Source organism: Olea europaea, chromosome 10 (assembly GCF_002742605.1).
Source record: "Olea europaea var. sylvestris chromosome 10, O_europaea_v1, whole genome shotgun sequence".
Taxonomy (NCBI): Eukaryota; Viridiplantae; Streptophyta; class Magnoliopsida; order Lamiales; family Oleaceae; genus Olea; species Olea europaea.
The window spans coordinates 17,723,496-17,733,441 of NC_036246.1; positions in this window are offsets into that span (position 1 = coordinate 17,723,496).

Consider the following 9,946-nt stretch of genomic DNA (forward strand, 5'->3'; position numbering starts at 1 on the left):
TTTTTTTTTTTTTGTAATACTTGGGGATTGGGTTAGTAAATGAAATTCTATATGATTGTAACAATTTTTCATATAGTGAAAATTTTTTACGGTCCGTTTAATTTGTGCGTTATATTCTTTCTTTTTCTTGTTTGCTAATATTCTTCTGAACAACAAAAGATCCTGTAGGTAAATAGAAATATAGGAAATTGGCATAAAATTTCCCAACAAGTGGTATCAGAGCATTAGGTGGTTCGGAATATTGGAGCAACAAAAAAGATATGTCATCGTTGAAATATGACGTAGAGAAATTTGAGGGAAGAATCAATTTTGGCTTGTGGCAAATACAAGTTAGAGATTTATTGATTCAAATTGGACTGCACAAGCCTTTGAAAAGAAAACCAACCAAGAGTTCTAGCAAGGATGTTGAATCCCATATGAGCGATGAGGATTGGGAATAATTGGATTTGAAGGCTAGAAGAATGATACGTCTCTGTCTGGCTAAAAGCGTTCTTGAAAATATTCATAGAATAGCTGCGGCAAAGGAACTATGGGGGAAGTTAGAAGAACTATATCAAACGAAAAGCCTCTTAAATTGATTGTACCTGAAGGAACAATTTCATTCATTGTGCATGGAGGCAGATACGAAAATCTCAGACCATCTGAGTGTTCTCAATGGGATTATTTCAAAACTGGAGGCTATTGGAGTTAAGATAGATGATAAGGATAAGGCACTACGGCTCATTTGGTCTCTTCCATCTACCTATGAACATATCAAGCCAATCTTGATGTATGAAAAGGAAACTGTGAATTTCACAAAAGTGACAAGCAACTTAATCTCAGAAGAAAGAAGATTAGGGGGCTAGAATAATCCATCTGACAATCTGGTGCTTGTGACTGAAAGGGGGAAGAACGACAACTCCATGAGAAAGAAAGTAACTTGTTGGAACTGCGGTCAAACTAGTCACGTGAAGAGAAATTGTCCAAAAGGTGTAGCAGGGTCGGTTAACTTCTTGGAGTCGGACAATGATTCTATCCTGATGGAGGAAGACGCGGATGTGGTACTGTAAAGTAAGATGGGAACATCCTCATGGCAAGTTGTTAGTTGCCATGATAGAGGAAGTGTTCTTACTGGGGCGAGTTAGCATATCTGCACATAGCATTGACTGAAATTTGACGCAAGGTGTGTAGGTATATGGTGTTATTGTGATGTCGATGGCTGATGAGCTCTCTAAAAAAGTTAGTGGGAGAGTTGCACCATAACTATCAGTAAGGTTGTTTCGACATGTAGCTAATGAAATGCTCGGAGTTTTCAGATAATTTTGAGTGGTTATACTCATATCGTGGAGTATGGGACCGTTAAAGTGTGTCAAAGGCTTACCTATTTTTTTCAAGTATTGTAATTAAAAGTTGTAGAAGAGATGACAAGATTTTGACTAGTTTTTAGCAAGGTGGAGATAGTTGGGTAATTGCCTCAAAAGTCAAAAGCTGGAAGATTTCTATTGCAAATAATAAAAAGTTAGTTATTGTATGAAAGACTTCTAATTAAAGTTGAGAGTAGAATCTTTGCAGAATTTGGTCTCCAATTTACAGTCGATTTTGGCGTCTTGGACATGAAGAAATTCTTGTTGAGCTAAAGGAGTCTTTTTTGAGTTTATTGATCCTATAAATAATGGACGTATTTCATTATTTTGAGTGTGGCCAGAGAGTTGATTTGAGAGAAAAATATTGTGAGCCTAGCACCTTCAGAACTTTCGTATATTGGATAGAAAAGTATGTGTGGTAAAACTCAAGTTTATTTTTTCTTTGTAATACTTGGGAATTGGGTTGGTGAGTGAAATTCTATATGATTGTAATAATTTTTCATGTAGTAAAAAGGTTTGACGGTCCGTTTAATTTGTGTATTATATTCTTTATTTTTCTTATTTGCTAATATTTTTCTGAACAACAAAAGATCCTGCCAGTAAATAGAAATAAAGGGAATTGGCTTAAAATTTTCCAACATATGTAAATGTTGAATATTGGTAATATTTGTGATTGATTCTTGAAATCTTGATTTCTATCAATTAGTTAAACAATTAGTGATGATTTTCTTGTATTCCACCAAATTTGTAAAAATTAGTAGTTATTTTCTTAGCAATTCGTATTTAACTGTCAATTGTGGTTTATTTTAGTGTGAAATGCAATGAAGAGATTCTTTAAAAGAAAATATTTCTTAGATAATGTTGATGAGGAGATATCGAATAAAATGAATTTTGATATTGCACAACTTGCTATTGATATTAAAATAAGGAAGAAGATGATCATTTTATCAATGTTGTCACTATGTCATTTTTAGCATTATCGTAATATCATTAAATTTATAAACGAAAAGTTCGACCTTGACTAAATTTTGTCCGCACTGGACAAAATTCCTGCTCCACTCCTGCTTTTAGTCAATGTGTACTTTGAATGAGTACACTTTATACAAGAGTAAAGCATATTTAGCAACGGAAAATGATCAGTCGCCAATTCCGACAAGAATCAGCTATAAATTTGGAATCGAATGGCTTTTAATAAAACTGAAATAAGTTATGGCATTGGTAAGGGATTTTTTTTTTTTTTTTTTTTGGTGTTGCTCAGTCACTCTTGGCTTCAGATGTTACAACAAAATACTCCAAAAAATACCAATAGTTGCTTCATTGTATGCTATTTAATTGATTAATACCAAGGAAATTTCTGGTTCGATAAAGGGAGTTTAATTAGTAGGATAGATAGGGGTGTAATTAACTAATTATAATACCAATACCGCTAGAGAAAATAATCTTTCGTGCAGTCTACTTTAAGCGTACATGTTGTTGCCTTTACTAATGATCCCAATGGACAGCTGGTTAGATCTCGCAACTAAATATGATAAGGTAAGAGAAGCAATGTATCTTTATTGTCTATATGACTGATTAGTATTTTACTAGTTTTCAATTGGTGGTTAATATTTTGGTTTAGAATACTGGGATTATTTTATCTACGAAAGTAAATCTCACCAATAAAATCATTATAATTACCGGAGTAGTTCTACTTAATTAATAAGCAACCGCTGCAAATCATGATAGGCAAATGTACTCATGAAATAGTCCTGAATATTTTCTGGCCAAAGTGAGATCTCGAGGAAACTAAACTAAAAGTGTTAGTGATTATATAGCATCTCTTCATCGATTATTATTATTTCTTAGAAAAGGAATTTTTTTATTTTACACATTAATTTTTTTATTTACTTATAGTTAAGGTGTGATCATATTAAATAATCGTTAATATTGATTGATACTAGCTATCCTATATAGAACCATTTAAAGGTGCATATATTTGGTGTACTTAGTAAGTAATATAGTTCAACGTTTAAATTTTAATTCACGTTAAGTGTATATTCATGAATTATGTTAATAGTTTACTTTGAAGTAAATTTAAAGAATATCGTAACAACAAAGCCATGGTGGATTATGTTGACCTCGTTTCCACCTAGGTGTCGAGGCCAATAGATTTTGACTTCACCTACATCCATGCATAAAGCTCGTGTCACTTGGACAAATCGTTAGAAGTACATGGCCTTCTCTGGTAATGAGGAAGGCTACCACGAACACTCTAACGATCAAGTTGATCACCATATATATTTGTGTGAAGGATGAGCAGAAGACATGAGCCAAATGCGTATGAACACTAGGTTGTATAGAAGAAACAATGTAGGAGCTAAGTTTTAAGTTGAGAATGTAATTCAAATGTTACGAAGTATGACTTTTACAGTAGAAGATTTGAGGTGGTTACCGTTGGAATACACGTAACATCATCTTAACGATCAGTGTGTCATTCCCTAAGTATAACTTTTGTAGTCCTAAATTCAGAGAGCATTTGATGATTCTAAAATGTGGCCACTACATATCCTAGGTTTGACATTTGAAAAGTGGGTTGACTAGTTGACTAAAAGATATATGCTATAGAGATGTCACATTAATCAACTCTAGAAGATCTTATACAAAAGATCTCTTAGAGAAGGGAAGCTAGTGAGATGTCTTCGTGAAACCAAAGGCTCATAGCTTCGAAAGATCTACTTGAAGAAGCGAACCTAGGAGATGCCTTTCAGGAATCAAAAGCTCATAGCTTTGCCAATAGGCTACATCAGATCAAGGTACCTCGCTTGGCCATGGAAGTTCGACCTCTAGATTGAGCCTCAATAGGGATGATGCATCACTTCAAATTCTTATTTTAGATGGTCTCGTTTAGGCCAAGTAAGCGATTGATATAGAGTATAGGTTTGAGATAGCTTGTTAGCCGGCTGCAACATGGCTAGTGATTAGAGCCTCATAAGATGAGGCGTGTAGTCTGGTAGAAAAGTGAGAGAGATACAATATGATAGGGAAGGATCATAAACTATCTCTAATGTTTAATTTATCTGAGGTGATGGTGTGATTGTTGTAGGAGAAGGTGATGATGCTTTGGTGTGCATATTTTTGTGTTTTTTGAGGAGTAAAATTATGTTTGCAATGGTTCTCATCAAAGGTGCATCGGGGAAGTGAATAGTTGTTTCATCGTGAAGGAATAAAAAGTTAGTTCCATAAGTCCTAGTATGAAACCCTGTCCCCATGGGCAACGTAAGAGTGTCACTGAGGGAAGAGTTTAGAGTCCTATGCATGGACTTTGGTTAGTGTAATACCACGAACTTCATTTACACACACTTGGCCAATATAATTCATGCATTACTTACTTTTTACATTAACATTGCATTTGCATCAATAGATCGAAATTGCTTTATCTTATTACAGTGCAATTGGTCATTGAGGTTTTTAGATCTCTATATGGTGTTAGTCTTCGACCTCCCGACCTAGATGATGAATCTTACAATGAGTTATGGTAGAAATTTAGGTTAATCAAGATGTTGGATATTTATGTCTTAAACAATTGTAATCTTGAAAGTGTTGAAATTATTATTGGTAAAGTTACAAGCTGTTGATTTGGTCGATCAAGGTTACCCCTGAAACCTAATAAAGTCTCTAACATATTTGGGACATAAGACATGAAGTGACAAGATCACAATACAAATAATATAAGGCTCATGTGATGTTATAAACTCTATAAATTATTTAAGGAATCGAATAAATGATTAAGAAATTAACTCTATAAATTATTTTAGGATCCCATGGCAATTAAATTAGGTTGCAGATATGCTAAGATCGGTCAAAGACGCTTAATTTTCTACTGCAATGATGGGTGTATAATCAGTTTTTCCTACAAAATCACCTCATACTTGAAAATACCTCATGCTTGATGCTACCTGTCCTCTTATAGCCAATTTTTTTCATTCCTAAGCATTATGCATGACTCAAGCTCCTTAAAGATTTCATATCTATCTCCTGCATAAGAAGATAACTTCTTCAACTCATCCCTAAAACAAGAAGCTAGAATTGAAAGTTTTGGACAAGTGAGTTAGCTCAAGGTTTTGATGTATGTCTTTATATTTTTTGACGGTTTTATATCCTCTTGGACCTCTGGAATTGATTGAGATCATGTTGGGGGTGTTTTGATGATTTAATGATGACAAAAGGGGTAATTGGTTGCAAGAACTCGAGTTGACTCAACAAGGATAGAAATTAATGGTTACTGGATTTTAGTAATACAAATTTGAATCTTAAGTTATACTTGGACGGAAACGTACATGTATCACTTTGAATGTTCTCATATAAGGGTTTTAGTTGTGGAAATAAGTTTTAATAGTATAGAAATTGATCTATGGCATCCAAAGACAGGCATAGTAAGCAACAAGATTCAATGGGCTGTAAAAAGGACTTAAGTTGAAGTTGAAAATCCTGTACTTGTGGTGAATTCATGACATGGTTATATTCATATATATGTTATATAAGTGTGGTAAAAGGTTGGGAATGAATGGATGTAGCTAAGGGCGTGAAAAGAGGCTGAAAAAATAACTGGACAGTGATAGAAAATTGAAAACTGGTTTTTCCCAATTTTATAGGTATAGTTTCAACATTTGCATATCCAGCAATCACCTCCAAGGTTAAGAAAATTAATTCTAATAGGTGTTAGGTCGCTAGAAACAATTATATGACATTGACTTTCATACTTAAACTTGGAGAATTGACACTAGGTGAAAAAGGGATTTTATGTACACCCCGTATAGAACAAACACAAAACGGCAAAAGGTAAATAAAAATTCATTTACAGCTACAATGCAAGAATATAGTATTTGTGAAATATTCCCTCTAGAGTATTGTTTTAACATTCATAGAACTTTGATAAAGAGTTCATTGTATATCATATGATGATTATGATGAGTATGTGATTTTGAGATATATTGATATCTATTTTGGCGGAGTATGCCATTTATGAGCATTTGCACGTGCATGCATGACATATTTCAATTGTTAAAAATCTAGCAAGCACGCCATGATTGAAAAAATGAATTTACATTATAAAATATTTTATTGACCGTTATTAGGGCACCGGGGCATGTGAGATACGCTTATGTGATGTTTTGACATCGCGGGTTGAGACTTCTCGATTGATTGCAACCTATGTGCCCTTGGTGATCACGGGAGGTTAGATCACTTGATTGTGCTCATGTTATGATTATTAACGCCATGGGTGGGATACTTATTGGCTGATCAGGCTAGTTAGGGGATGTACCTCTAATGGTTACAAGAGGATGATCCATTCCACTGTGTCAATATCATATTGTTCATTTGATTATTTGTTATTGATATTAATATTGCATAGTGCTCTAATCGGTGCATGGCATGTGGTTTAAAGGCCCAACGAAAAGAAAAGATTTCCAATAAAACTATTTCGAATTAACTTTGACGAATATTTAAATATGATGCACTTTAGCATGATGTTTTAAAGAAACGACATGGCGGGATATACTCATATTACTTATGGAATGCATGATTTTTACTTATTGGACATTAGCTTATGTAGTTCTTTCATTGTAGGGGAACATGAAACTTCATAAATAGACATGGCTAACTTTGAAGCTCTTACGGGATTCCAAAATTCGGTGTACATGATGACGACCTGTAGGGTGTTTTTGAAGGCTGTTGTTTTGGTCTTACAATATGTTGTATTGTATTCTTTAAAATCTTGTATTATATGTGTATAACTTTTGAAATGACATAGAAGATGCTTCCATAACTTTAAAGTAGATATGTAGGAATTTTGATATATAATATTTTGTCATAATATACTATATGAACATCATGGGTGATCAGATGAGAATATACAAGGACTTTATTGTGAAGAAGCTTATTCTATTTTATCATGTCAAAAATAAAATCTGAAATTTTATGTCTAGGGCGAGGTTAACAAATTTTTAATCCTATACATGTTAGTGTATTGTTATCTATATGAATGGGGTATGACATAGAGTAGCATTAGAGCAAGGTTATAATTCTGAAGACTGTCCATGTATATGATCTCTGAATGCGAAAGAGCACAACTATTCTAGTATGTTTATTTTGTTGTATTATCCTATGCATGCTTCATGAATGATATTGTCCAACCTTTATTATGAATATTTTGTAAACAAGTATTGTAGTTATGGTAAGAACCACAGGTGACGTAGTATTGGAGCTGGAATTCTAGGACAATAGGCTCCTATACAAAATATTAGTCGGGATTTTGTTATTGATAAACTTGCAAAACTGATTTAGATCCAATCACAACAAATTCGATAGTTAATACAACAGAGAGAAATGAAATAACAATAAAGGTCTGGACTCTTATAACCACAACAAAAAGCTATACAGATTAAGACAATTGGGAAAAGATTTAGAAAACTAAACCCTTTAATATGTGAGGAGGTATTAGATCCAACAACAACCAAGGATTGATTGAGAATTTTAGAGAATATGTTTAGATACACAAAAGTTTCAGTGGTAGAAAAAGTAGTTTGCTATCATTCATGCTTCTAAGCAGTGCTGGACATTGGTACAACAATATGAATATAATTAATGATGTTGATGTTATAACTTCGGATAGATTTAAAGAGTCATTTCGTAATAAATATTTTACAACCCCATTTTGAGCTATGAAGATAAATAATTTATAGAGCTTAGACAAGGAAAAATGAGTGTAGGAGACTATTTTCACAAGTTCGAGCAACTATCAAGATTTGCTACCCATGTGGTTGATACTGACACACTTAAAGTGGAAATATTTCTTGAGGGATTGAAGCCAAAATTATATAGAGATGTAAACATGGTAGGAGTCTAAGGGATATCATATTCACAAATAGCAAAAAGGGCATTAGTTGCAGAGCAAGTCGAACAAAGAATTAGTTGTGTTCAAGAGACTGGAAGGCAGTTTAGATAGGATTATGAACAGCGTTTGGCCTAAAAATGACAAGAAAAGAACATTTAAGGGCTAGAGCCAAAAAAACTTATTTTCAAACGAGACAAGGACAACAACAATGGAATTAGAGTAAGCGTCTAAAGATAGATCAAGGTAAAACCTCGACATCACAATCATCTTGTCCCGAATGTGTTAGACTGAATAGGACATGTTATATTTGTGGGAATGTAAGACATCATCCTAAAGCATACATAGGTAATTCAAATCCTACAAAGCAAAAGAAAGTGCTAGCTAGGTTATTTACTATTACCAGAACAGATGCTGAGACAAACCTATCAGTTGTAATAGGTAAATTCTATATCTTTGGAATCCAACACTTGTACTATTTAATTCTGGAGCTACGAATTCATTTGTGTCTACTGAGTATGTAAAGAGATTGGGTAGGATACCTAATATACAAAAGGTCAATTATAGTGTGACTATTCCATATAGAGATGTACACTAAACTAATCTGATTTTAAGAGCATGTATGATCTTTATAGAAAATTGAGAACTATATACAGATGAAATTATGTTGTAAATAAGAGATTATGATATAATTTTGAGTTTTGATTGACTATCAATATATCAAGCTATTATAAATTGTAAAAAGAAGTCAGTAACTTTTCAACCTTTGGAGGATGAACCATTCATATTCAGTAGGGATTGGAAAAGGTTTAGATTCCTTATTATATCGACATTTAAATCCCAAAGGTTACTAGATAGTGCTGTGTAGCATACTTATTTAGTGTTATGGTTATGGAAACACAACATATTTTGGATCTTAGTAACGTACTAGTGGCACAAGAGTTTCAAGAGGTATTTCGGGATGATTTACTTGGAATACCACGATATCATGAGATAGAGTTTGTGATTGATTTAATTCCTAGAACACATCAATTTCCAAAACTCCATATAGGATGGTCCTAACTGAATTGAAAGAGTTGAAGTTGCAAGTACAAGAGTTGTTGGATAAAGGTTTTATTAGACCTAGCCTTTTACTATGGAGTGCATCAGTATTATTTGTTCATAAGAATGATGGTAAAATGAGATTGTATATCGATTATCGAGTGTTGGATAGGGTGACAATTAAAAATAAATACCCATCGCCGAGGATAGATGACTTGTTTGATCAACTTCAGGATGTAGCTATATTGTCGAAAATTGATTTGCAATCAGGATATCATCAACTAAAGACAATGGAATAAGACATTCCTAAGACAATATTTAGTATGAGATATGGTCATTATGAGTTTTTAGTGATACCATTTGAGTTAACAAATGCCTCGGTAGCTTTTATGGATTTGATGAATCGGTTATTTAAGGATTATCTCAATAAGTTTGTAATTGTATTTATTGACCTTATTTATTCTCATACTAGAGAAGAACATGTTTAACACTTGAGGATAATACTTCGGGTCTTAAAGGAAAAGTAGTTATATGCCAAATTTAAGGAATGTGAATTTTGGTTAGATAGGGTTTTATTTTTGGGACAAGTAATATTAAGTGAGGGTGTATCAATTGATCCAAGTAAAGTAGAGGCTATTAATAATTGGTTACGACCTACAAACCCTTCAAAAGTTCGAAGTTTTATGAATTT